Genomic DNA, 25964 nt, shown 5'->3' with positions numbered 1-25964 from the left:
TAAAAACACGAATAATTAATAAAATGACATCAAAAAATAAATACTGCGCATGCTGGAAAATGAAATAAAAACACTAATAATTAATAAATCTATATGAAAAGATAAATACTGCGGATGCAGGCTGGAAAATGAAATAAAAACAATAATAAGTAATAAAACCTTTTACCTACCAAAGAGCCCCAGCAGTTTGAGCACTGCATCGAAAACCTCGCGGGGGCACTACCTTTTCCTCGGTGAATTTCGCTGTGGTAGTCCCTTTCCTGCGGCCTGCACGCTGTAGAGCTCACCACTGGAAACCTTCCTTTACAGCGGCTTCACCGCGCCATTTCCGGCGGAAGTGAACACTACTGAAATCCTCCCTCAAGCTGAATATGACTCGGGGAGGGAAAAGTACCCGACCGCGGCGGCCGATCGATCTTTTTCGATTGACCGCCCAAACTCCGCGGTAGCCGTCCCTTCGGGGATGGTGAATTTCAGGCCCCTGGAGTCAGCACATGCACGAACGTGGAAATCTAGAAGTTGCTGTCGATGATTCTACAGGTTGCACTGTGGAAATCCCCGGAGCCCACAATTAATTCAAATCACACTGAAATGTAGTTCCTGATGAAAACTTCCCCTATTACGCTGGAATATTGCTGTTAAAAACCTCTGCAAAAGTTAAGCCTTGTTGAAAGAGGTGTAACTGGGTTTTTAATGGAGTATTGACTGCTGAATAACCATTTTGGCCCTGAAAAACTAATTTTATATTTCTGGAATGTCAAATTTTTCCATTAATATGATTAGAATTACATGGTTTCTAATAGAATTTTTTTTAAAGTTTGGTTATGATATTTCAACTTCTACCTAAATCCTATGTAAGTTTTCCCAATCTTTATTTCGCTGTCTAAAATTGATAAGAAGTAAATTATAATCAGTGCATTTTACTTCGTGTTTAGCGGTCTGTGAGAATTCTTCAATGTGTTTGGCTGCTTAGCCTGCTTGATGACATCACTGTTGCTGGACGCTGGAGATTCACTTGATTTGCCGCCGGGTTCAAGCTAACATCGGGAAAGCTGAAATTCACGCCACAGAAATCGCTAGATCTTTGTGGGCAGGTTTCTTCGAGGTCAGCGGTGAGCGCCATCACTTCACCGCTGACCACAAATTCTGGGCCCATATTATGAAATAAAACAAACATACCGGGCCGAAGTTGAGCTCCGCCCCAACCGTTTTTGAAAGATACTGGAGAAATTCACATCTTTGTGTTTTTTTTTGGCTCGGGCGGTGTTCCGGGCGGCTGTGGGGCAGAAGTGCCCTTGCAGCGGGTCGGCTGCCCCGGCCAGTCATCAGCTGCTGATGACATCAGCACGACGCGGACGTGCCATGTCACGCCGATGCCTCCCCTTCAGTTAAAGGAGAGGGCCACTGCGAACTCTGCAGCCACTTCAGTGGTAAACACAGGGAGGGTTTGGCATGCCAGCGGCCTGGCACCCAAGAGGTGGCCCGACCGAACCTGCAGGCATAAGTGTCGGCCTGACATGGCAGTTGCCCGCCAAAAAAAAACAGGAGTCGCCGGCAGCACCACCTCCCCTTTAAGGGTGGCTGCGCCGCCAAGCCACAGCAAGGGTACTAACAGCAAAAGCTGTTGGGGGAACCAACCAGCGGCAGCGCTGCTCCCACGGGGCAATTTCCAAAAAGTGCAATTCCCCGCGGGTCAATTTTGGGAAGGGGTCACCGCCGGTCGGTAAGGGGTTGGACGTGCAGCTGCAGTGGGAAAAGGGGCGGAGCGGTCCCATACACTGCTCCAAAACTGAGGAAGGGCAATTCCTAAAATGGCGGCCCCTCTGGGGAGACTCGTCGGCCAGTGGCCGTCCCTTTCAGGTGGCCACAGGCCTTATAGAAAGGGGCAATTTTGGCTCCATCATGTTGATAATAATTTTCTTTACTTTTTGTTGTGGACTATAGGACTGATCTCTAATATCGCTGTGTGTGTATATAATCACAGAAAGGTTTAACAACATTACTGTACATGAATTCAGCAGTGTCAGTGTTGTTGGAAAAATGAATTTAGAAATAAACTTAAGGTCACTGATGTTTTGTACATGAAAATATGTTTTAAAACGTCAATTAAAAATTGAAATGTTTAGCATGTGTGTGCATATTGCAGTTTTCCCATCAGAGATTCGCTAACAAGGTCAATTGCAGAACACAGGGGCATCAGAGAGGTTTCAGTACTTTTGGGAATTAGTTCTGCTTACAACTATATTTCCAAGAAAAAACACATGTGCGTTGAAAGTAGGCAAGTTATACAATCTAATATAATTATTTTATGTACCTATATAAATAAAACCAATGAATAAATGATAGCACATTAAAGTTATACATGTATGTGATAAAGAATGTTCATTAATCAAGAAAGAGAAAAGTTTGAATTCAGGAAAACTGAATTCAATTTTCTCGTCTTATATACTGTAGTAAAAATGGATAATGATCGAAGTATTTTGTGATCGTATCCCTTGATTTCAGAAGATGTTCATGACTATTCTGTAATTAAATGAGAGAAAGGTAATGCATTTCGGTTTCTTAAAAACTTGAAGTAAAAGCAAATAGAAAACTCAAATTGGGTCTCTCTTCGAAGTGTTATTTTGTATGAAAAACTTGGCAGATAATAGCTGTATAAAAATTGCAAAATTGAATTTTTAAAAGTTGACAAAGGAGCAGACTATCCTCAATGTTATATAAGGCTGTCTGAAATCTCTTGCCTATTATTCTTTTCAAGATATTCAATGATAATCCAAATGTTCATTTTCAACCTTATTCATGGTCAATGAAGTATATGATTTTTCTATTCAATCTCCTGAATAGCAAGTTGGGAATTTATCTAAATGCAGCTAATTACGTTTGGCCGAGCTTTGTCCAGGGTGCAATTATCCTGCCGGCTCTACATTCATTTTCTGCTAATCAGTTATTACTCTAGGGCCATAGGCATACAAACCACATGCTCTAATTACCAGGTCCGTGGTTCTCCAGTTTGTAATGCATGTTTATATCCAGCAAAACAGATGGGTTTGTGAAACTTCTTTCCCTTGCTGGAAAAACATCAATAAACAAAAATGAGAAATATTGAAATGAATAATTCAGTATGTGCACAGTTTTCTTGTTTTGGAGGTTATTTTCTAGCAATTAATATAATACATAATAAAAGTATCAAACAACTCATAAAATTAGATTTGGTGACATTCAGTGGATCATTACATATTTACTTTTAAAACGGAGTGGGGAACCTTTAGCAGCAAATTCTTTTGAATGGTAATTGTTTTTGTTCATGTTAAATGGATAGATTATTTTTCAATAATGAATGAGTTGTGATATTTTATACTGTGTACTGTTTATTTATTAATGTGTGAGATGCATCTATTATTTGTCTACATCTGTGTTCTTGGCTTTGGTCCAAAATGAAATTTTGTTTTGAAATATGAGTTTATTGAGGTAAATCTTAAGACTTTGCTGTTAAATGTTTAAAATTGAGAAATGATGAAATGTTCAATGTTGAGAAAATTAAAAAATAAGGGGGGAGAACTTGGATAAGACCTGAAAACGGGCGCAGGAATTGCAATGCGTGGCCTTTGTTCATTCTCTGTTATGCTTAATTGCAGGAGGAAAGCCTACCAGGCCACGCATGTCCGGAAGCAACTCGTTTGAGCACAAGCCTTTAAAGCGCCAAAAAAGTAATTCAGCACCAGCCAGACCACTCCCTATAGATTATTGCAACGTTACACAAATATAGGAAATGTTGCTTATGCAATAACTGTTCGACTGAGTACTGTTTAACTCCAAGAGGTATGACCTTGGCTCTGCTTTATTAAGGCCCAAAGTGACTAATATACAAAATGGCTGTCCTTTTATATTTGGGCTGCACGCAATGGCCTCCAGCAGTGATGCCATCTAGTGGCTAGTGATCCCAAAAGTACATACATGACAATACCCCCCTCTGCGATATTAACACAGTCTTTTACAAATTGAGATGGTCCGGTGTTTTACGCTCCCGGGTTGACCGTCTCAGTTCAATTCCAGCCTTGAGTGAGTGTTCAGAGTCTGTTGTGACTGGTGGCTGGGTGGCTGACCTGGTGGAGTGGCAATGGCCATGTCAGGGATTGAAAGTCCATTTTCATTGAACATGTCAGTGATTGAAAGTCCCAATTCACTGATGGCCACTGAGTCCTCTGATGACTGGGGGTAGATTTGTTGGTCGTCGATTGTCTCTTCCTCCGACTGTTCCGGTTCGTCTGTGTGCCGCTGGTCCATATGTTTCTTGCGTGTTTGCCCATTTTTGAGCTTGACAATAAATACTCTGTTGCCCTCTTTGGCCATGACAGTACCAGCGATCCACTTGGGACCCTGACCATAATTCAGAACATATACAGGATCATTTACAGAAATATCGCGTGTCACAGCTGTGCGATCGTGATACCCTTGCTGACTTTGTCCTCTATATTCAACATGATTATTCAAGTCAGGGTGTACAAGAGATAGCTTGGTCTTAAGACCTCTCTTCATTATTAGTTCAGCAGGTGAGACCCCGGTAAGCGCGTGTGGTCTTGTTCTGTAACTCAGCAGTATGCATGACATGCGGGTCTGCAGTGACCCTTGGGTTACTTGCTTCATACTCTGCTTTGTGATTTGGACAGCATGTTCTGCTTGCCCATTGGATGCAGGTTTGAATGGTGCTGACCTTACATGTTTGATACCATTGAGTTTCATGAACTCTTGAAATTCCTAACTGGTGAAGCACGATCCATTGTCGCTAATAACGATGTCAGGCAGACCATGTGTCGCGAACATGACACTGAGATTCTCGATGGTAGCTGTGGATGTGCTGGATGACATAATTATACACTCTATCCACTTCGAATATGCATCCACCACAACTAAAAACATCTTCCCCAGGATGAGTCCCGCAAAGTTTATGTGGATCCTGGACCATGGTTTGGACGGCCACGACCACAAACTCAGTGGCGATTCCGCTGGTGCTTTGCTGAGCTCCATGCAAGTGTTGCACTGATGCACACATGATTCCAGTTCAGAGTCAATTACCGGCCACCATATATGAGACCTGGCGATGGCTTTCATCATTACAATGCCGGGATGTGTGCTATGTAGCTCACGTACAAATTTCTCTCTCCCTTTCTTGGGCATAACAACACAGTATACAATCCAACTGAATAGACAGTTCGTCTTTGCGACGAATGTAAGGTTGGTCTCCTCGCATATTTGCTTGGGTATGGCAGACCAATCACCTTTGAGGATGCAACTCTTCACCATTGATAAAATCGGGTCCTGGCTGGTCCAGGTCTTAACTTGTTGAGCTGTGACAGGGGTTCCTTCACTCTCAAAAACATCCATAACTAACAATAGGTCCGCCGGTTGTGGCGTTTCCATCTGCAACGGCAGATGGCTCAAAGTATCGGCACAATTCTCGGTGCCAGGTCTATGGCGAATGACATAATCATAAGCAGATAATGTCAGTGCCCACCTCTGGATGCGGGATGAAGCATTGGTATTGATACCTGTGTTTTCAGAGAACAGTGAAATGAACGGCTTGTGATCTGTCTCCAATTCAAACCGATGACCAAACAGGTACTGATGCATCTTTTTAACCCCATACACACAGGCTAGTGCTTCTTTCTCTACAATGCTGTAGGATCTTTTTGCTTTAGACAAACTTTTTGAAGCATACGTGACTGGTTGAAGTTTACCCGACTCATTAGCTTGTTGGAGTACGCAACCAATTCCATATGACGAAGCATCATGGGCCAATACTAAACATTTACATGGGTCATAATGTACCAGCAGATTGTTAGAGCAAAGCAGATTAGTTGCTTTCTCAAAAGCTTTGTCTTGAGACACACCCAACACCCAGTTGTTGCCTTTCCTTAGCAGCATGTACAGTGGTTCTAATAAGGTGCCCAATTTAGGTAGGAAGTTACCGAAGTAGTTGAGTAGACCAAGGAATGAACGCAGTTCTGTCACATTCTGCGGCTTATGTGCGTTCTTGATGGCTTTGGTTTTCGCGTCCGTGGGCCTGGTGCCGTCAGCAGCAATTTTCCTCCCCAGGAATTCGACCTTTGGTGCCATGAAGACGCACTTCGAGCGTTTCAGTCTGAGTCCCACTTTGTCCAGACGATGTAGAACCTCTTCCAGGTTGTTCAGATGTTCCTCGGAGTCACGACCTGTGATCAGGCTGTCATCTTGGAACACGACGGTTCTGGGAACGGACTTCAGTAGACTCTCCATGTTCCTCTGAAATATTGCTGCAGCCGAGCGAATTCCAAAAGGATACCTGTGATAAATAAACAGTCCTTTATGCGTGTTAATGCACGTAAGTCTCTTCGACGTCTCGACCAGTTCCTGTGTCATATAGGCTGACATCAAGTCCAGTTTAGTGAACGACTTCCCCTTGGCTAGTGTTGCAAACAAGTCATCAGCCTTTGGTAACGGGTACTGATCCTGTATTGAAACCCCGTTGATCGTAGCCTTGTAGTCTCCACAGATTCTGGCTGTGCCATCACTTTTCAGCACAGGAACAATGGGGCCGGCCCATTCATTAATTTCAACTGGTGATATGATCCCTTCACGCTGGAGTCTGTCCAGTTCAATTTTGACCTTCTCCCTCATCATATATGGAACTGCCCGAGCTTTATGATGGACAGGTCTTGCATCAGAGTCCATGTGGATCTGTACCTTGGCTCCTGTGAAATTGCCGATGCCTGGTTCGAACAGCGAGGGAAACTTGCTCAGTACTTGGGCGCATGTATCTTTCTCCGGTGACAAGGCCTTGATGTCATTCCAATCGTATCTGATTTTTTCAAGCCAGTTCCTGCCGAACAGCGTTGGGCCATTGCTTAGGACAATCCATAGCGATAACTCGTGAACCGCACCATCATATGACACTTTGATAGTGGCACTGCCAATCACCGTTATGAGTTCTTTAGTGTACCTGCGCAACTTGGAATTGACTGGACTCAGCCTGGGCATCACAGCCTTAGTAACCCACAGCTTGTCGAATGCCCTCTGGCTCATTATCGATTGACTCGCCCGTGTCCAGTTCCATCGATACTGGCACCCCATTAAATTTCACATTGATCATTATCGGTTTGCTCTTAGTTCGGAACGAGTATAGTCCATACACTTCCTCCTCTGGTATCTCGGATTGCGTATCCGGATCCACTCTAGTCTGACCATCATCCACCACATGGTGTGTCGCAGCACGCTTGCTCATCTGCGGACACTTGCACTGGAGATGCCCCACTCTCAGACAGCCTTTGCAACTATATTGCTTAAATCGTCACTGCTGGTGTCGGTGATTTCCCCCACAATGACAACACGGAGAAATCGGATGCATTCCTGCTGGCGGACTTTGGGCAGCCACAGGTTTTGTGTACGCAGTCGGGTAGGCCCTGCCATGTGCCGCTCTGCCGAACGCCGAATCAGTCATATTTACAGTACTTGCCGAGTTTTGATTTTTCACTGATATCTGCTTTAGACTTCTATCCATCATCATGCATGATTGAGCGATCGCGATGGCCCTGTTCAAGTAGTTTTGGCAGAATCACCTCGTGGTTGATACCGATTACAAAGAAGACCCGCAGCATGTCTGCCAACACAGCCCCGAACTTACATGGCCCCACTAGATGTCTCAGGTCGGCAACGAATTTTGCCGCATTCTGGCCCTCTGAGCGAACGTGCATGTAAAATCTGTATCTCGAGATGATGATGCCTTCGTCAGGCTTAAGGTGGTCCTGTACCAGTGTACACAATTCTTCATTCGTCTTCTCTGTTGGACTCACAGGCAGGAGTAGATTCTTTATCAGACCATAAAATTTTGGCCCGCAAACCGTGAGGAACACCGCCCGGCACCCATCTGTGTCACCAACCTACTCCATTTTGTTGGCCACGAAGAACTGACTCAAATGGCTCACAAAGTCTGCCCAATGTTCTCCTTCCACAAATCGCTCCAACAATCCAATTGTGCTCATTTTTGCATGCAAAGGTTCCTGTTGCCTTGTCACCAAATGTTGTGTATGCAATAACTGTTAGACTGAGTACTGTTTAACTCCAAGTGGTATAACCTTGGCTCTGCTTTATTAAGGCCCAAAGTGACTAATATACAAAATGGCTGGCTTTTTATACTTGGGCTGCACACACATGCATGCAGTCCAATGGCCTCCAACAGTGATGCCATCTATTGGCTGGTGATCCCAAAAGTACATACATGACAGGAAAGCTCCAAAAATGCATAGAATTGCACCAGCAGCCACAAAAGATAAACCAGCAACTAACCTGAAAGTAGTTCATGTTCCTGTTCAATAGCACTGGTGGGGGAGCAGGTGGGGTGGGGTCGCGGTGGTGGGGGAAGTCTTCATAACGTTGAACACGTGGTCAGCTGTGCGAGGATAAGACAGGGCATAGGCTGGAGTGTGGCATTCAAAAATGACAGCGCTGGCATTAAATCAGCATTGCATACTGATTGACGTCATAATCTATCTGGTCTGCATGCTGCTGGTGGTCATTGGGTGAACTACTGTACCAAGATGATGTCCGGCGCAATTCCCGTCAGAAGTGCGCGCATGCATCCAGGAGGCTGATTAACAGCTAAAATATTGGCGATGCAGAGCTCAAATTCTCCCCAGTGGTTTTTGATTCTCCTACAAATGTGATTTGCCAGCTTTTGTGCAGCTAAATCTTTCTGTATGTGTTGCTGACTTTGAGACGGTTGGACCTCAAATATGTAAGATCCAATATAAACCTCTATCTATAATATATAAAACATGATGGGTGGGTTACAACATTGTATTTAAAAATGAATTGAAAACCCCAATGCCAACTGTCCTGGCATTAGATTAATTATACATTAGATATACCTGCAATGTCTGCTTTGCCTGTAGGTGGCACTGTAGTAAGGGTTTTCAATGTAAAGTTTTAGTTAATTTATGTAACCTCAAACTGCCAGAACACCCTAGCTTCTAACATCCCCTCCAGCACTCCCTCCACCCCCTCCACCCTCTCCACTCCCTCCACCCCCTCCACCCCTTCACCCTCTCCACCCCCTCCACCCTCTCCATCCCGTCCACCCTCTCCACCCCTCCACCCCCTTCACCCCCTCCACCCTCTCCACCCCCTTCACCCCCTCCACCCTCTCCACCCCCTTCACCCCCTCCACCCTCTCCACCCCCTCCATCACGTCCACCCTCTCCACCCCCTTCACCCCCTCCACCCCCTCCACCCTCTCCACCCCTCCACCCCCTCCACCCTCTCCACCCTCTCCACCCTCTCCATCACGTCCACCCTCTCCACCCCCTTCACCCCCTCCACCCCCTCCACCCTCTCCACCCCTCCACCCCCTTCACCCCCTCCACCCTCTCCACCCTCTCCATCACGTCCACCCTCTCCACCCCCTTCACCCCCTCCACCCTCTCCACCCTCTCCATCACGTCCACCCTCTCCACCCCTTCCACCCCCTCCACCCCCTCCACCCTCTCCATCCCGTCCACCCTCTCCAACCCGTCCACCCTCTCCACCCCCTTCACCCCCACCACCCCCTCCACCCCATCCACCTCCTCCACCCTCTCCACCTCCTCACCCCCTCCACCCTCTCCACCCCCTTCACCCCCACCACCCCCTCCACCCCCTCCACCCTCTCCATCCCGTCCACCCTCTCCACCTCCTACCCCTTCACCCTCCCCACCCCCTTCACCCCCTCCACCCTCTCCACCCCCTTCACCCCTTCACCCCCTCCACCCCTTCACCCCCTCCACCCCTTCACCCCCTCCACCCCCACCACCCCCTCCACCTCCTCACCCCCTCCACCCCCTCCACCCTCTCCACCTCCTCACCCCCTCCACCTCCTCACCCCCTCCACCCTCTCCACCCCCACCACCCCCTCCACCCTCCCCACCCCCTCCACCCCCTCCACCCTCTCCACCTCCTCACCCCCTCCACCCTCTCCACCCCTTCACGCCCTTCACCCCCTCCACCCTCTCCATCCCATCCACCCCCTCCACCCTCTCCACGCCCTCCACCCCTCCACCCCCTCCACCCTCTCCACGCCCTCCACCCCTCCACCCTCTCCACCCCCTCCACCCCTCCACCCCCTCCACCCTCTCCATCCCGTCCACCCTCTCCACCCCCTTCACCCCCACCACCCCCTCCACCCCCTCCACCCTCTCCATCCCGTCCACCCTCTCCACCTCCTACCCCTTCACCCTCCCCACCCCCTTCACCCCCTCCACCCTCTCCATACCGTCCACCCTCTCCACCCCTTCACCCCCTCCACCCTCTCCACCCCTTCACCCCCTCCACCCCTTCACCCCTTCACCCCCTCCACCCCTTCACCCCCTCCACCCCCTTCACCCCCACCACCCCCTCCACCTCCTCACCCCCTCCACCCCCTCCACCCTCTCCACCTCCTCACCCCCTCCACCTCCTCACCCCCTCCACCCTCTCCACCCCCTCCACCCTCCCCACCCCCTCCACCCCCTCCACCCTCTCCACCTCCTCACCCCCTCCACCCTCTCCACCCCTTCACGCCCTTCACCCCCTCCACCCTCTCCACCCCCTCCACCCCCTCCACCCCTCCACCCCCTCCACCCCTCCACCCCCTCCACCCTCTCCATCCCGTCCACCCTCTCCACCTCCTACCCCCTTCACCCTCCCCACCCCCACCACCCCGAGCACCCTCTCCACCCCCTCCACCCCTTCACCCTCTCCATCCCCACCACCCCCTCCACCCTCTCCACCCCCTTCACCCTCTCCACCCCCACCACCCCCTCCACCCCCTTCACCCCCTCCACCGTCTCCACCCTCTCCACCCCCTTCACCCTCTCCACCCCCACCACCCCCTCCACCCCCTTCACCCCCTCCACCACCTCCACCCCCTCCACCCCCTCCACCCTCTCCACCCTCTCCACCCCCTTCACCCTCTCCACCCCCTCCACCCTCTCCATCCTGTCCATCCTCTCCATCCCGTCCACCCTCTCCACCCTCTCCACCTCCTCACCCCATCCATCCCCTCCACCCTCTCCACCCCCTCTACCCCCTTCACCCCCTTCACCCTCTCCATCCCCTCCACCCCCTTCACCTCCACCACCCGCTCCACCCTCCCCACCCTCTCCACCTCCTCACCCCCTCCAACTCCTTCACCCCCACCACCCCATTCACCCCCTCCACCCCTCCACCTCTCACCCCCTCCACCCTCTCCACCGTCTCCACCCCCTCCACCCCTCCACCCCCTCCACCCCCTCCACCCTCTCCATCCCGTCCATCCTCTCCACCTCCTACCCCCTTCACCCTCCCTACCCCCATCACCCCAAGCACCCTCTCCACCCTCTCTACCCTCTCCACCCCCTCCACCCCCTTCACCCTCTCCACCCTCTCCATCCCGTCCACCCTCTCCATCCCGTCCACCCCCTTCACCCTCTCCACCCCTTCATCCCCCTCCACCCCCTCCACCCTCTCCACCCCCTCCACCCCTTTACCCTCTCCATCCCCTCCACCCCCTTCACTCCCTCCACCCTCCCCACACCCTCCACCCCCTCCACCCTCTCCACCTCCTCACCCCTCCACCCCCTTCACGCCCTTCACCCCCTCCACCCTCTCCATCCCCTCCACCCCCTTCACCCCCTCCACCTCCTTACCCCCTCCACCCACTCCACCCCATCCACCCCTCCACCGTCTCCACCCCCTCCACCCCCTCCACCCTCTTCATCCCGTCCACCCTCTCCACCTCCTACCCCCTTCACCCTCCCCACCCCGAGCACCCTCTCCACCCCCTCCACCCCCTTCACCCCCTCCACCCCCTCCACCCTCTCCACCCCCTCCACCCTCTCCACCCCCTCCAACCCCTCCACCCTCTCCACACTCTCCGCCCTCTCCACCCCCTCCATCCCGTCCACCCTCTCCACCCCTCCACCCCCTTCACCCCCACCACCCCCTCCACCTCCTCACCCCCTCCACCCTCTCCACCCCCTCCACCCTCTCCAGCCCCTCCACCCTCTCCACCCCTCCACCTCCTTCACCCCCACCACCCCCTCCACCCTCCCCACCCCCTCCACCCCCTCCACCCTCTCCACCCCCTCCACCCTCTCCACCTCCTCACCCCATACACCCCCTCCACCCCCTTCACCCCCTCCACCCTCTCCATCCCCTTCACCCCCACCACCCTCCCCACCCCCTCCATCCCCTCCACCCTATCCACCTCCTCACCCCCTTCACCTCCTCCACCCTCTCCATCCCCTCCACCCCCTTCAACCCCACCACCCCCTCCACCCACTCCACCGTCTCCACCCCCTCCACCCTCTCCACCCCTCCAGCCCCTCCAGCCCCTCCACCCTCTCCATCCCGTCCACCCCCTCCACCCTCTCCATCCCGTCCACCCTCTCCACCTCCTACCCCCTTCACCCTCCTCACCCTCTCCACCCCACCACCCCCTCCACCCCCTCCACCCTCTCCCTGCAACAGCTTACCCTTCTCTTCCTGCACCCTCCACTCCTGTCTCCATCTTCCCAATCCCTTCCCTAACAACATGTAATAGATTAAAAATGTGCTCTCTGCCACAAACTTCCTGTCAATGTTTCCTATTTATAATGGAAACTGCTTATTGAAATGTGAAATGGAAATATGAGCAAGGGTTTCTACTCCCAGTCATTACACAGTGATTGCTGCTGGAAGCCTATCATCATAGGCAATCCCTCGAATAGAGAATGACTTGCTTCCACGTCAAGAAGTTCACAGCTGTTTCTATTGTGTTCCGAACACAGATGAGGCTGCACACAGGGAGGTTAAAGTAACAGTGACCTCAGTCTTTAATAAGACACTCCAGAGTGAGGAACAGGCCTTAGGGGCCAGCTTATATACAGTGCTCCCAAGGGATGCTGGGATCCCTTGAGACTTCAGGGGATGAGCTCCCTGGTGGCAGAACATGGGAGTGAATGTTTTACAGATACACAACATCACTCCCCACCCAAAGTCAAAGTGAAAACTATTTACAAGGTGAGGCGGTTGGGAGCCTTTCTTTCCCTGGTGGACCGCCTCGGTACAAATGTCTGTTCTGGTGTGTTGGCTGTGCCCTCGCTGGGCTGGCATGTTGTTGGCCTTGCAGGGCTGCTAGGTGAGCCTGGCCTTGTTGGGCTGTTGGGCGTGATGGGTTTGATTTCCTGCTGCGGCGTGGTGTCGTTGATCCTTTGGGTATGTGTTGTGGGCTCGAAAAAGATGGTGTCTGCTGTGGGTTGTCTAGGGCAGTCTGTGAACCGCAGCCTCGTTTGGTCCAGGTGCTTTCTGCAAATTGGTCCATTGTCTAGTTTGACTACAAACACCCAATTCCCTTCTTTAGCTATCACCGTGCCCGTGATCCACGTGGGACCATGTCCATAGTTTAGCACATACACAGGGTCATTCAGATCAATTTCCCGTGACACATGTGGCGCGACCATTGTTTACATTTTGTTGCTGCCGCCTGCTCTCTACCTGATCATGCAGGTTGGGGTGAACCAGCGAGAGTCTGGTTTTAAGTGTCCATTTCATGAGTAGCTCAGCCGCGGGAGCGAATGGGGTCTCGTGCGGTAGCTGAGCAGTACTCGGGACAGGCGGGTTTGGAGTGAGCCTTCTGTGACTCGTTTAAGGCTCTGTTTGATGGTTTGTACTGCCCGCTCTGCCTGCCCATTGGAGGCTGGTTTAAACGGGGCCAAGGTGACATGTTTGATCCCATTGCGGGTCATGAATTCTTTAAATTCGGCACTGGTGAAACATGGCCCGTTGTCACTGACCAGTATGTCAGGCAGGCCATGGATGGCAAACACGGCCTTCAGGCTTTCAATGGTGGTGGTGGCGGTGCTTCCCGACATTATTTCACATTCAATCCATTTTGAAAAAGCATCCACCACCACCAGGAACATTTTACCGAGAAACGGGCCCGCATAGTCGACATGGATCCTCGACCATAGTTTGGAGAGCCAGGACCACAAACTTAGTGGTGCCTCTCTGGGCGCGTCGCTCAACTGAGCACACACGCTGCATTGCTGTACACAGGACTCTAAGTCAGAGTCGATACCGGGCCACCACACGTGGGATCTGGCTATCGCTTTCATCATTACTATACCCGGGTGTGTGCTGTGGAGATCCGAGATGAACGTTTCCCTGCCCTTTTTTGGTAGCACTACGCGGTTACCCCACAACAGCTCGTCCTTTCGCCGCTGGAAAGGCTTGATTGGCTCTTGCATTTCAACGGGGATGCTGGCCCAGCTCCCATGCAGTACACAGTTTTTTACTAGGGACAGCAGAGGATCTTGGCTGGTCCAAGACCTAATCTGGCGGGCCGTGACAGATGATTTATCATTTTCAAATGCTTCCATGACCATCAACAAGTCTGCGGGCTGCGCCACCATCAACAAGTTTTCAGGCTGCGCCATTTTCACCCCCTTGGTGGGCAATTGTAGCCGACTGAGAGCATCCGCATAGTTCTCGGTGCCTGGCCTGTGGCGGATGATATAATTATACGCTGATAGCGCGAGTGCCCACCTTTGTATGCGGGCTGAGGCATCAGTATTTATCCCCTTGTTTTCAGTGAACAGGGATGTGAGGGGCTTGTGATCAGTTTCCAGCTCAAATTGAGGCCAAACAGGTACTGATGCATTTTCTTTGCCCCGAACACACATGCTAATGCCTCTTTCTCAATCATGCTGTAGGTCCTCTCGACCTTAGACAAGCTCCTGGAAGCATAGATGCCAGGTTGCAACTTCCCCGTGACGTTAGCTTGTTGTAATACACACCCGACTCCGTACGACGACGTGTCACATGCTAGCACAAGTCTTTTACTCGGGTTATACATTACAAGCAGCTTGTTGGAGCATAAAATGTTTCTGGCTTTCTCAGTGAATGGATATTGACGTTGAATGGATATTTACAAGCAAAGGTAGCCTGGCTGTACTTTATCTTGTTAATATTGATCACCTATTTCACATTGGTATTTAAGGACTGTCAGATTGAATAATGTTTTTCAGTAATGTTAAAACTTAACACTATCCTGTCCATTTAGTTTGCAGACTTACATTGAAACATAGAAAATAGGTGCAGGAGTAGGCCATTCGACCCTTTGAGCCTGCACCACGATTCAATATGATCATGGCTGATCATTTTTGCAACTTTAGTACCCCATTCCTGCTTTCTCTTCATACCCCTTGATCCCTTTAGCCATAAGGGCCACATCTAACTCCCTTTTGAATATATCTAACGAACTGGCCTCAACAACTTTCTGTGGTAGAGAATTCCACAGATTCACAATTCTCTGAGTGAAGAAGTTTCTCCTCATCTCTGTCCTAAATGGCTTACCCCTTATCCTTAGACTGTGACACCTGGTTCTGGACTTCCCCAACATCGGGAACATTCTTCCTGCATCTAACCTGTCCAATCCCGTCAGAATTTTATATGTTTCTATGAGATCCCCTCTCATTTTTCTAAATTCCAGTGAATATAAGCCTAGTCGATCCAGTCTTTCTTCATATGTCAGTCCTGCCATCCCGGGAATCAGTCTGGTGAACCTTCGCTGCACTCCCTCAATAACAAGAATGTCCTTCCTCAGATTAGGAGACCAAAACTACACAATATTCAAGGTGTGGCCTCACCAAGGCCCTGTACAACTGCAGTAAGACCTCCCTGCTCCTATACTCAAATCCTCTTGCTATGAAGGCCTTCTTCACCGCCTGCTGTACCTGCATGCCAACTTTCAATGACTGATGTACCATGACACCCAGGTCTCGTTGCACCTCCCCTTTTACTAATCTGTCACCATTCAGATGATATTCTGCCTTCCTGTTTTTGCCACCAAAGTGGATAACCTCACATTTATCTACATTATACTGCATCTGTCATGCATTTGCCCACTCACCTAACCTGTCCAAGTCACTCTGCAGCCTCTTAGCATCCTCCTCACAGCTCACACTGCCACCCAGCTTGGAGATATTACATTCAATTCCTTTGTCTAAATCATTAATGTATATTGTAAATAGCTGGGGTCCCAGCACTAGTCACTGCCTGCCATTCTAAAAAGGACCTATTTATTCCTACTCTTTGCTTCCTGTCTGCCAACCAGTTCTCTATCCATGTCAATACATTACCCCCAATACCATGTGCTTTAATTTTGCACACTAATCTCTTGTGTGGGACCTTGTCAAAAGCCTTTTGAAAGTCCAAATACACCACATCTACTGATTTTCCCTTGTCACTCTACTAGTTTACATCCTCAAAAAATTCTAGAAGATTTGTCAAGCATGATTTCCCTTTCATAAATCCATGCTGTCTTGGATCCTATCACTGTTTTCCAAATGCGCTGCTATTACATCTTTAATAATTGATTCCAACATTTTCCCCACTACCAATGTCAGGCTAACCAGTCTATAATTCCCTCCTTTTTTAAAAAATGGGGTTACATTAGCTACCCTCCAAATCATAGGAACTGATCCAGAGTATATAGAATGTTGCAAAATGACCACCAATGCATCCACTATTTCTAGGGCCACTTCCTTAAGTACTCTGGGATGCAGTCTATCAGGCCCTGGAGATTTATTGGCCTTCAGTTCCATCAATTTCCCTAACACCATTTCCTGACTAATAAGGATTTCCTTCAATTCCTCTTTCTCGCTAGACCCTCGGTCCCCTAGTATTTCCGGAAGGTTATTTGTGTTTTCCTTAGTGAAGACAGAACCAAAATATTTGTTCAATTGGTCTGCCATTTCTTTGTTCTCCATTATAAATTCACCTGATTCTGACTGCAATTTGTCTTCACTAATCTTTTTCTTTTCACATATCTATAGATGCTTTTGCTGTCAGTTTTTATGTTCCCTGCAAGCTTACTCTCATACTCTATTTTCCCCCTCCTAATTAAACCCTTTGTCCTCCTCTGCTGAATACTAAATTTCTCCTGCTGCTTTTTCTGGCCAATTTATATGCCTCTTCCTTGGATTCAACACTCTCCCTAATTTCCCTTGTTAGCCACGGTTGAGCCACCTTCCCCGTTTTGTTTTTACGCCAGACAGGGATGTACAATTGTTGAAGTTCATCCATGTGATCTTTAAATGTTTGCCATTGCCTATCCACCGTCAACCCTTTAAGTATCATTCGCCAGTCTATCCTAGCCAATTCACGTCTCTTACCATCGGAGTTACCTTTCTTTAAGTTCAAGACTCTAGTCTCTGAATTAACTGTGTCACTCTCCATCTTAATGAAGAATTCTACCATATTATGGTCACTCTTCCCCACGGGGCCTCGCACAAGATTGCTAATTAATCCTCTCTCATTACACAACACCCAGTCTAGGATGGCCAGCTCTCTAGTTGGTTCCTCGACGTATTGGTCTAGAAAACCACCCCTTATACACTCTAGGAAATCCTCCTCCACCGTATTGCTACCAGTTTGGTTAGCCCAATCTATATGTCACCCATGATAACTGATGTACCTTTATTGCACGCATCCCTAATTTCCTGTTTGATGCCATCCCCAACCTTACTACTACTGTTTAGTGGTCTGTACACAACTCCCACTAGCGTTTTCTGCCCTTTGATATTCCGCAGCTCTACCCATACATATTCCACATCATTCAAGCTAATGCCCTTCTTTACTATTGCGTTAATCTCCTCTTTAACCAGCAACGCTACCTCACCTCCTTTTCCTTTCTGTCTATCCTTCCTGAATATTGAATACCCCTGGATGTTGAGTTCCCAGCCTTGGTCACCGTGGAGCCATGTCTCCGTAATCCCAATTACATCATACCCGTTAACAGCTATCTGCTCAGTTAATTCATCCATCTTATTACGAATGCTCCTCGCAATGAGACACAGAGCCTTCAGGCTTGTTTTTTTAACACTCTTTGTCCTTTTATAATTATGTTGTAATGTAGCCCTTTTTGATTTTTGCCTTTGATTTCTCTGCCCTCCACTTTTCTTTATCTCCTTTCTACCTTTTGCTTCTGCCCCCATTTTACTTCCCTCTGTCTCCCTGCATAGAAACATAGAAACATAGAAAATAGGTGCAGGAGTAGGCCATTCGGCCCTTCTAGCCTGCACCGCCATTCAATGAGTTCATGGCTGAACATTCAACTTCAGTACCCCATTCCTGCTTTCTCGCCATACCCCTTGATCCCCCTAGTAGTAAGGACCTCATCTAACTCCTTTTTGAATATATTTAGTGAATTGGCCTCAACAACTTTCTGTGGTAGAGAATTCCACAAGTTCACCACTCTCTGGGTGAAGAAGTTCCTCCGCATCTCGGTCCTAAATGGCTTACCCCTTATCCTTAGACTGTGACCTCTGGTTCTGGACTTCCCCAACATTGGGAACATTCTTCCTGCATCTAACCTGTCTAACCCCGTCAGAATTTTAAATGTTTCTATAGATTCCCATCCCACCGTCATATTAGTTTAAACCCTCCCCAACAGCACTAGCAAACACTCCCCTAGGACATTGGTTCCAGTCCTGCCCAAGTCCAAACCGTCCGGTTTGTACTGGCCCTACTTCCCCCAGAACCAGTTCCAATGTTCCAGGAATTTTAATCCCTCCCTCTTGCACCATTCCTCAAGCCACGTATTCATCTTAACTATCCTGCTATTTCTACTCTGACTAGCACATGGCACTGGTAGCAATCCTGAAATTACTACCTTTGAGGTCCTAGTTTTTAATTGAACTCCGAGCTCCCTAAATTCAGCTTGTAGGACCTCATCCCATTTTTTACCTATATCGTTGGTACCTATATGCACCACGACAACTGGCTGTTCACCCTCCCTCTCCAGAATACCCTGGAGCCGCTCTGAGACATCCTTGACCCTTGCACCAGGGAGGCAACATACCTTCCTGGAGTCTTGATTGCGGCCGTAGAAGCACCTATCTATTCCTCTTACAATAGAATCCCCTACCACTATAGCTCTCCCACTCTTTTTCCTGCCCTCCTGTGCAGCAGAGCCACCCATGGTGCCATGAACTTGGCTGCTGCTGCCTTCCCCTGATGAGTCATCTCCCCCAACAGTACCCAATTTGGAGGGAGATGACCGTAGGAGACCCATGCACTACCTTCCTTCCACTGCTCTGCCTGATGGTCACCCATTCCCTATCTGCCTGTGTAACCTTTACCTGTGGTGTGACCAACTCACTAAACGTGCTATTCACGACATCCTCAGCATCGCGGATGCTCCAGAGTGAGTCCATGCGCAGCTCCAGTGCTGCGATGTGGTTTGTCAGGAGCTGCAGCTGGACGCACCTCCTGCACACATAGTAGTCAGGGACAATGGAAGCATCCCTGACTTCTCAGATAGCACAGGAGAAGTATGACACGGGTCTGGGCTCTCCTGCCATGACTTAACCCTTAAATTAACTTAATTTGGCAACAATGCCAAAGGTTACCCACTGATAAGATAAGAAAACGAAAAAGATTAATTACTCACCAATCCACCAGCCAATCACTTACCCGCTTGGCTGTGATGTCACACTTTGATTTCATATTACTTCTTTTTTTACTCCTGTCCCTGCACCAGCTAGCCGCTCCGACTGCCCGAACTCCTGGACTTTTATAGGCCTCGATCCTCAACCTCACGCTGCTCCCGACTGCTTCAATAGTGGATGAAAGTGATGAAGGGGCTGAAATTGCCTCTCCCGATAAGGCCTCTGGCCGCCTGAAAGAGGCCGCTGACTTGCAGCGGACTGGTTGACGTTCGCGGAATTGCACTGACTTTTTGCTGTGGTATGAGGATGCGTCCCGCTCCCCCCACTTCCACCCCGCTCCTGCAGATACGTCCTTAACGATGTCATCAGAGTGCACACCACAGCGGCTACGCCCTGGATAGAAAATTCAGGTCAAAAAGTCTTCCGGCTGTCTACCGCCAGCGGACTTTAAAGGCGTGTTGCGTGCATCTCCATTTTTTTGGCCGAGAATTTTTTGGTCTTCTCACAAGTTTGTCAGTTGCTCTTTTCAAAGCGGCATTGCGTGCTAATGGGCTAGGGTCCTCAATCTGTACAACACAGAGGCCTCATTGTGGAGATTGTGCTTGCGGAGACAAAGGGCTCAGTGCTGGCAGTGGAATGCCTCCTGCACATTGTGCATGGCAGTGAGGTATGCAGGAGAAGGTGGCGCCGGCTCCAACGGCTCCAGGTAAGGGACGCAGCAGACATGACTGCCCAACATGCAGAAGGCCATGGAAATGGTGACAGACCTCAACCCAGAGAGGCGGCCCAGGAAGGACCTGCCGTCAGGAGGAGGGTCAGGTACGCTGACTCCCCGCACCAGATAGTGGGCGAAATTAAAAGAAGGCAGGAGGCAGATGCTTGCCAGCAGCAGTCTGCAGAGGATGAGGAGCAGCAAGTGCATGAGGGAGAAGGCAATGAGGCAGCTGCCATTGGAATACGCAACCATAGATGTGGGGGGAGAAGGCCCTATCGTGCAAAGGTCTACAGACAGCAGTTCTCGTTCATGGACCTGAAGGATGACCAATGTCTCCGGAGACTTCGATTCTGGAAGGATATCGTCAAGGAGCTGGGCAATCTCCTGCAGCCAGACCTCCAGCCTCAGACAAGGCTAAGGACAGCTCTGAGCGTTGCAACCAAAGTTACCAAAGCACTCAATTTCTATGCTGCCGGCTCTTTCCAATCTGCTACAGCAGACTGTAATGTCCTTTACAGCATGAAACCACACGAGGCACATCAGGGACAAGGCCACTCTGTGACCTTAACTCTTTATTACAGGACTCCAGAAGTGATGACCCTGCGTGGGACCTCCCTTTATATACCTGTGTGATCAGGTAAGGAGTGTCTCCCACAAGTTCACCTTTGTGGTCAAGGTGTGCATCTAAGTTGAGTGTATACAGTAATACAGTGGTGTTACAAACATGACATCACCTTCCCCCCCCCCCCCCCCCCAAAGTCTTACTGGGATCATAGGTTCAGTCTTTCAGGTGGTCTACGCTCCCTCGTGGAGCGCCGCAGTTGGGGCTCTGGTTGTTGGACGCTGATGTGAGTGTCTGTCACCTGTGGTGATTCCGGCCTGTCCGGGCTGACCTCAGGGACTGTGCATTCTTCCGATTGCTCTTGTTGCATGCTCGCTGGCGGTAGTGTGAGCTCCATCTCATGGTCTTCTTCAGGTTCCTCTGTGTCCATGCTGAACCTTTTTTTTACTTGGTCCAGATGCTTATGGCATATCTGGCCATTGTTGAGTTTTACCACGATGATCCTATTCCCCTCTTTACCAATTACAGTACCCTCAAGCCATTTGGGCCCCATGGCGTGATTGAGGACATATACTGGATCATTTATTTCTATACATCTCCCCTTTGAATTTCTGTCATGGTACTCATTTTGTGACTTGCGCTTGCCCTCAGCTATGTTGGTCAGGACTGGGTGGATGAGGGACAACCGAGTTTTGAGTGTCCATTTCATGAGTAGCTCTGCGGGCGGGACCCCCGTGAGCGAGTGCAGGCGGGATCTATAGGCCAGCAGGAGACGCGATAGGTGGCATTGTAGGGAGGGTCCTTGAATCCTGAGCATACCAAGCTTAATGATTTGGACTGCTCATTCCGCCTGGCCATTGTAGGCCGGCTTGAATGGCACAGTCCTGACGTGATTGATGCCATTGCCCGACATAATCTCCCGGAATTCATAGCTCGTGAAACACGGGCCATTGTCACTAACCAGGATGTCCGGCAAGCTATGGGTTGCAAAGATTGCACGTAGGCTTTCCACGGTGGTGGATGACGTGCATGAATTCAGGATGATGTACTCGATCCATTTCGAGTACGCATCTACTACAATGAGGAACATCTTCCCCATGAACGGGCCCACATAGTCAACGTGAATGCGTGTCCATGGCTTGGTGGGCCAGGGCCACCGGCTGAGCGGGGCCTCCCTGGGGGCATTACCCAGCTGGGCACAGGTCGTGCACCTGCGAACATAGTGTTCCAGGTCTGAATCAATTTCAGGCCACCAAACATGTGACCGGGCAATGGCCTTCATCATCACAATGCCTGGGTGCTCGCTGTGGAGTTCCCTGATGAATGCTTCCCTGCCCTTCTGGGGCATGACTACCCGGCTGCCCCATAGTAGGCGGTCGGCTTGGATGGAGTGCTCATCCATCTGCCTGTGAAACGGTCTGACCTCCTTCGGGCATGCTCCGTGTGCGGGCGCCCAATCCCCAGTCAGGACACATTTCTTAATCAAGGATAGGAGGTGATCTCTGTTTGTCCAGATTTTGATCTGGCGGGCTGTGATGGGGGAGCCTGTACCATCAAAGGCATCGACAGCCATGACCATCTCAGCGCTTTGCTCAGCTGCCCCCTCGGTGGTGGCCAGTGGGAGCCTGCTGAGCGCATTAGCGCAATTTTCAGTGCCGGGCCTGTGCCGGATGGAGTAGTCATAAGCAGCTAACGTGAGTGCCCATCGCTGTATGCAAGCTGATGCGTTGGCATTGACAGCCTTGCTATCTGACAACAGGGATGTGAGGGGCTTGCAGTCCATCTCTAATTCAAACTTCCTACCGAAGAGTTACTGATGCATTTTCTTTAAACCATAGGCACATGCAAGCGCTTCCTTCTCGACCATCCCAATACCCCGTTCTGCTTGAGAGAGCGACCTGGAGGCATAAGCCACAGGTTGTAGCTGACCCTCAGCATTACCGTGCTGCAACACACCCAACCCCATAGGACAATGCATCACAAGTCAGAACTTAACGTTTACAACGGTCGTACAGGGTCAACAATTTGTTTGAACAAAGTAGGTTTCGCACCCGATCAAAAGCCCGTTCCTGACAGTCCCCCCAAAACCAATCGCAACCCTTACGCAGGAGCACGCATAGCGGCTCCAACAACGTGCTCAAGTTCGGCAGAAAGTTCCCGAAATAGTTCAACAGTCCCAGGAATGAACGCAGCTCCGAATCGCCTCTGTTTTGGATTCGGTGGGCCGAATCCCATCTGCAGCAACCCTCCTGCCCAGAAACTCAACCTCAGGAGCTAAAAACACACATTTAGACTTCTTGAGTCGCAGGCCTACCTGGACCAGTCGGCATAGCACCTCCTCCAGGTTATGGAGGTGTTCCTCGGTGTCTCGACCCGTGATGAGGATGTCGTCCTGGAATACGATCGTTCCCGGAATGGATTTAAGCAGGCTTTCCATGTTACGTTGAAAAATCGCGGCCGCTGCTCAAATGCCAAACGGGTATCTGTTATATGTAAACAGTCCCTTGTGCGTGGTGATGGTGGTCAGTAGTTTGGATTCGTCGGCCAGTTCCTGGGTCATATAGGCTGAAGTGAGGTTCAACTTGGTGAACAGCTTGCCGCCTGCCAGCGTGGCGAAAAGGTCCTCCGCTCTTGGGAGCGGGTATTGGTCTTGTAGGGACACCCGATTGATTGTGGCCTTGTAGTCGCCACAGATCCTGACAGAGCCATCCGCTTTTAGAACGGGAACGATGGGGCTCACCCAGTCGCTGAATTCAACAGGCGAGATGATGCCCTTTCGCAACAGCCGGTCCAATTCGTTCTCGATTTTTTTTCCCGCATCACATACGGCACCGCTCTGGCTTTGTAGTGCACTGGCCTGGTGTCCGGGGTGATGAGTATCACTACTTTAGTGCCTTTGAAAGTCTCAATGCCTGGTTGAAATAGTGACTCGAATTGTTGTAGGACTTGTGAGCACGAACTTCGTTCCACCGAGGACATTGCGTGAACATCCCCCCATTTCTAGTTCATCTCAGCTAACCAGCTCCTCCCCAACAGAGCGGGACCATTGCCCGGGACAATCCAGAGTGCCAGCCGGTTCACTAGCCCATTGTGCGTGACAGCCATCATTGCACTGCCTAGCACCGGAATGATTTCCTTGGTGTAAGTCCGTAATTGTGTCTCAATACGTTCTAATTTGAGTGTACTGGCTTTGAGTGGCCACAGCTGAACGCCCATGAGTGACTGGCTGGTCCCAGTGTCCAGCTCCATGCGTACTGGGATGCCGTTCAACAAAACCCTCATCATCATTGGTGGCGTTTTAGTGTATGAACTGTGAATATTCGCCGCATGGACCCGCTGAACCATCGATTTGCCCCAAGAGTCATCCTGCCTCACAGAACCCTCTTCTGGTCCATCTGTCTCAAAAATCAGTCTGGTTGCAGGTTTTCTACACATTCAAGCTAAATGGCCACAGAGATTGCAGTTTCCGCAGACAAAATGTTGGAATCTGCAAGATCTGGCTGAGTGTTTTCCCTCACACCTCCAGCATGAGTTAAAGTTTCCATTGTTGGGGACAAAGGGGCTATGGCCAGGAATTCTGCGCTGACTGTCCCTTTGACTGCTCTTCAGTACCCTATTAGTGGGTGTCAATGGCCCCATTCTGGGCCGCATTGTCCACTGTGATGGCATGAACGTCCGTTCAGCCTGCCATTGTCTCCGTTGAGATCCTACTCTGGGATCTATTGCTGTCTGGTAAATGTCGGACTGCCCCTGCCTGCTTGCGGGGCTCTGAATAGCATTTATGATGTTGACTCCCTGATCCATCGCCGCGTTAGAGGCAGAATTGCACGCATAAATCATTTTCGTCTCTTCCTTCCCCGCCATGAAAGTTTGAGCTAACAACGCTGCTGCTTCTAAGGCCAAGTCCTTGGTCTCAATTAACTTGCGAAAAATTCCCACATGACCGATACCCTCGATGAAGAAGTCCCTTAGCATCTGCCCCCTGCAGGCGTCTGTGAACTTACAGAGGCTGGCCAAACGCCGGAGGTCTGCTACAAAGTCCGGTATGCTCTGTCCTTCACGACGTTGGTGGGTGTAGAATCTGTGTCGAGCCATGTGTATGGTGCTCCCTGATTAATTTGCTAAGCTCTTCAAAGGTTTTGTCTGATGGCTTTTCGGCTGCCAGTAAGTCCTTCATGAGCGCATAAGTCTTTGGCCCACAGCTGGCCAGGAGATGAGCCCGTCGCTTGTCGGCCGCTGCATCCCCCAGCCAGCCTTTAGTAACGAAGCTTTGCTGAAGCCTCTCGACAAAATCGTCCCAGTCTTCCCCAACACAGTACCGTTCCTCTGTGCTACCGATGGCCATTCTCGTGGGTCATGAATTCCCACTTCTCGTCGCCAATGTAAAGTCCTTACTCTACAGCATGAAACCACACGAGGCACATTCCAGGGACAAGGCCACTCTGTGACCTTAACTCTTTATTACAGGACTCCAGAAGTGATGACCCTGCGTGGGACCTCCCTTTATATACTTGTGTGATCAGGTAAGGAGTGTCCAACAAGTTCACCCCCTGTGGTCAAGGTGTGCATCTGAGTTGAGTGTATACAGTAATACAGTGGTGTTACATTGTAGTTACAAACACGTCAGACACGATAGGCTGAAATGGCCTCCTTCTGTGCTGTAACCTTCTATGATTCAATGATTCTGCCACATCACTAACAACACGCGGCATCACAGCTGGATCCGCACGGTCACTCTGGGAGACCACCATCGTCTGCAGGCTGGCAATGATGGGCTCCATAATGTGTGCAGAGCTGTCCACAATGTGGGAGGCAGACTTCTCCATGCTCCTGACCACTTGCGACAGGCTCTCCGGCACCTTTGCCAATGCCCCCAACATCTGGGAATGCATGGCCTCCATTCTTCTTTCATAAGCCCCTACATCGAGCGGTTTATCTGAGTCCTCTTCAGCAGAACCTGCGTGCATCCTCGCCCCCCCCCCCCCCCGGAGAGATGGCACCCGAGGTTGCCTTTGCCTTTCATCATGCTGCAGCCCACTAGGTCCCTGTGCATCACCCAGTGCAGACCCCTCTGCTAAGTCTAACATTCCCTACCGCATATTCCCATTATCTGAGCTGGCTCGTGTGATTGTAGGAAGCAGTGACACGGTGCTGGCAGCAGTGCCCCCCTCTTCCTCGGCCTCATCGGACATGGCACCAACAGATTGCGTGGCCTTTAGGCCTAGGGTGA

At 50.1% G+C, this 25964-nt stretch overlaps 1 long non-coding RNA gene across 1 annotated transcript in view; it reads left to right on the top strand.

The window, feature by feature from the left end:
* The window catches only part of LOC139262292 (uncharacterized), a 99999-nt gene that overhangs the window by 57966 nt on the left and 16069 nt on the right, over nt 1-25964 (top strand). Inside the window, exon 2 of the long non-coding RNA XR_011592939.1 lies at nt 3636-3819. This is a non-coding gene — a long non-coding RNA (uncharacterized lncRNA). The remainder of the gene's footprint in view (nt 1-3635; nt 3820-25964) is intronic.

The sequence above is a fragment of the Pristiophorus japonicus genome, chromosome 4, assembly GCF_044704955.1.
Source record: "Pristiophorus japonicus isolate sPriJap1 chromosome 4, sPriJap1.hap1, whole genome shotgun sequence".
NCBI classification, from domain to species: Eukaryota; Metazoa; Chordata; class Chondrichthyes; family Pristiophoridae; genus Pristiophorus; species Pristiophorus japonicus.
Note: the sequence above shows the minus strand (reverse complement) of the source record. Positions and strands in the feature narration are given on the sequence as shown.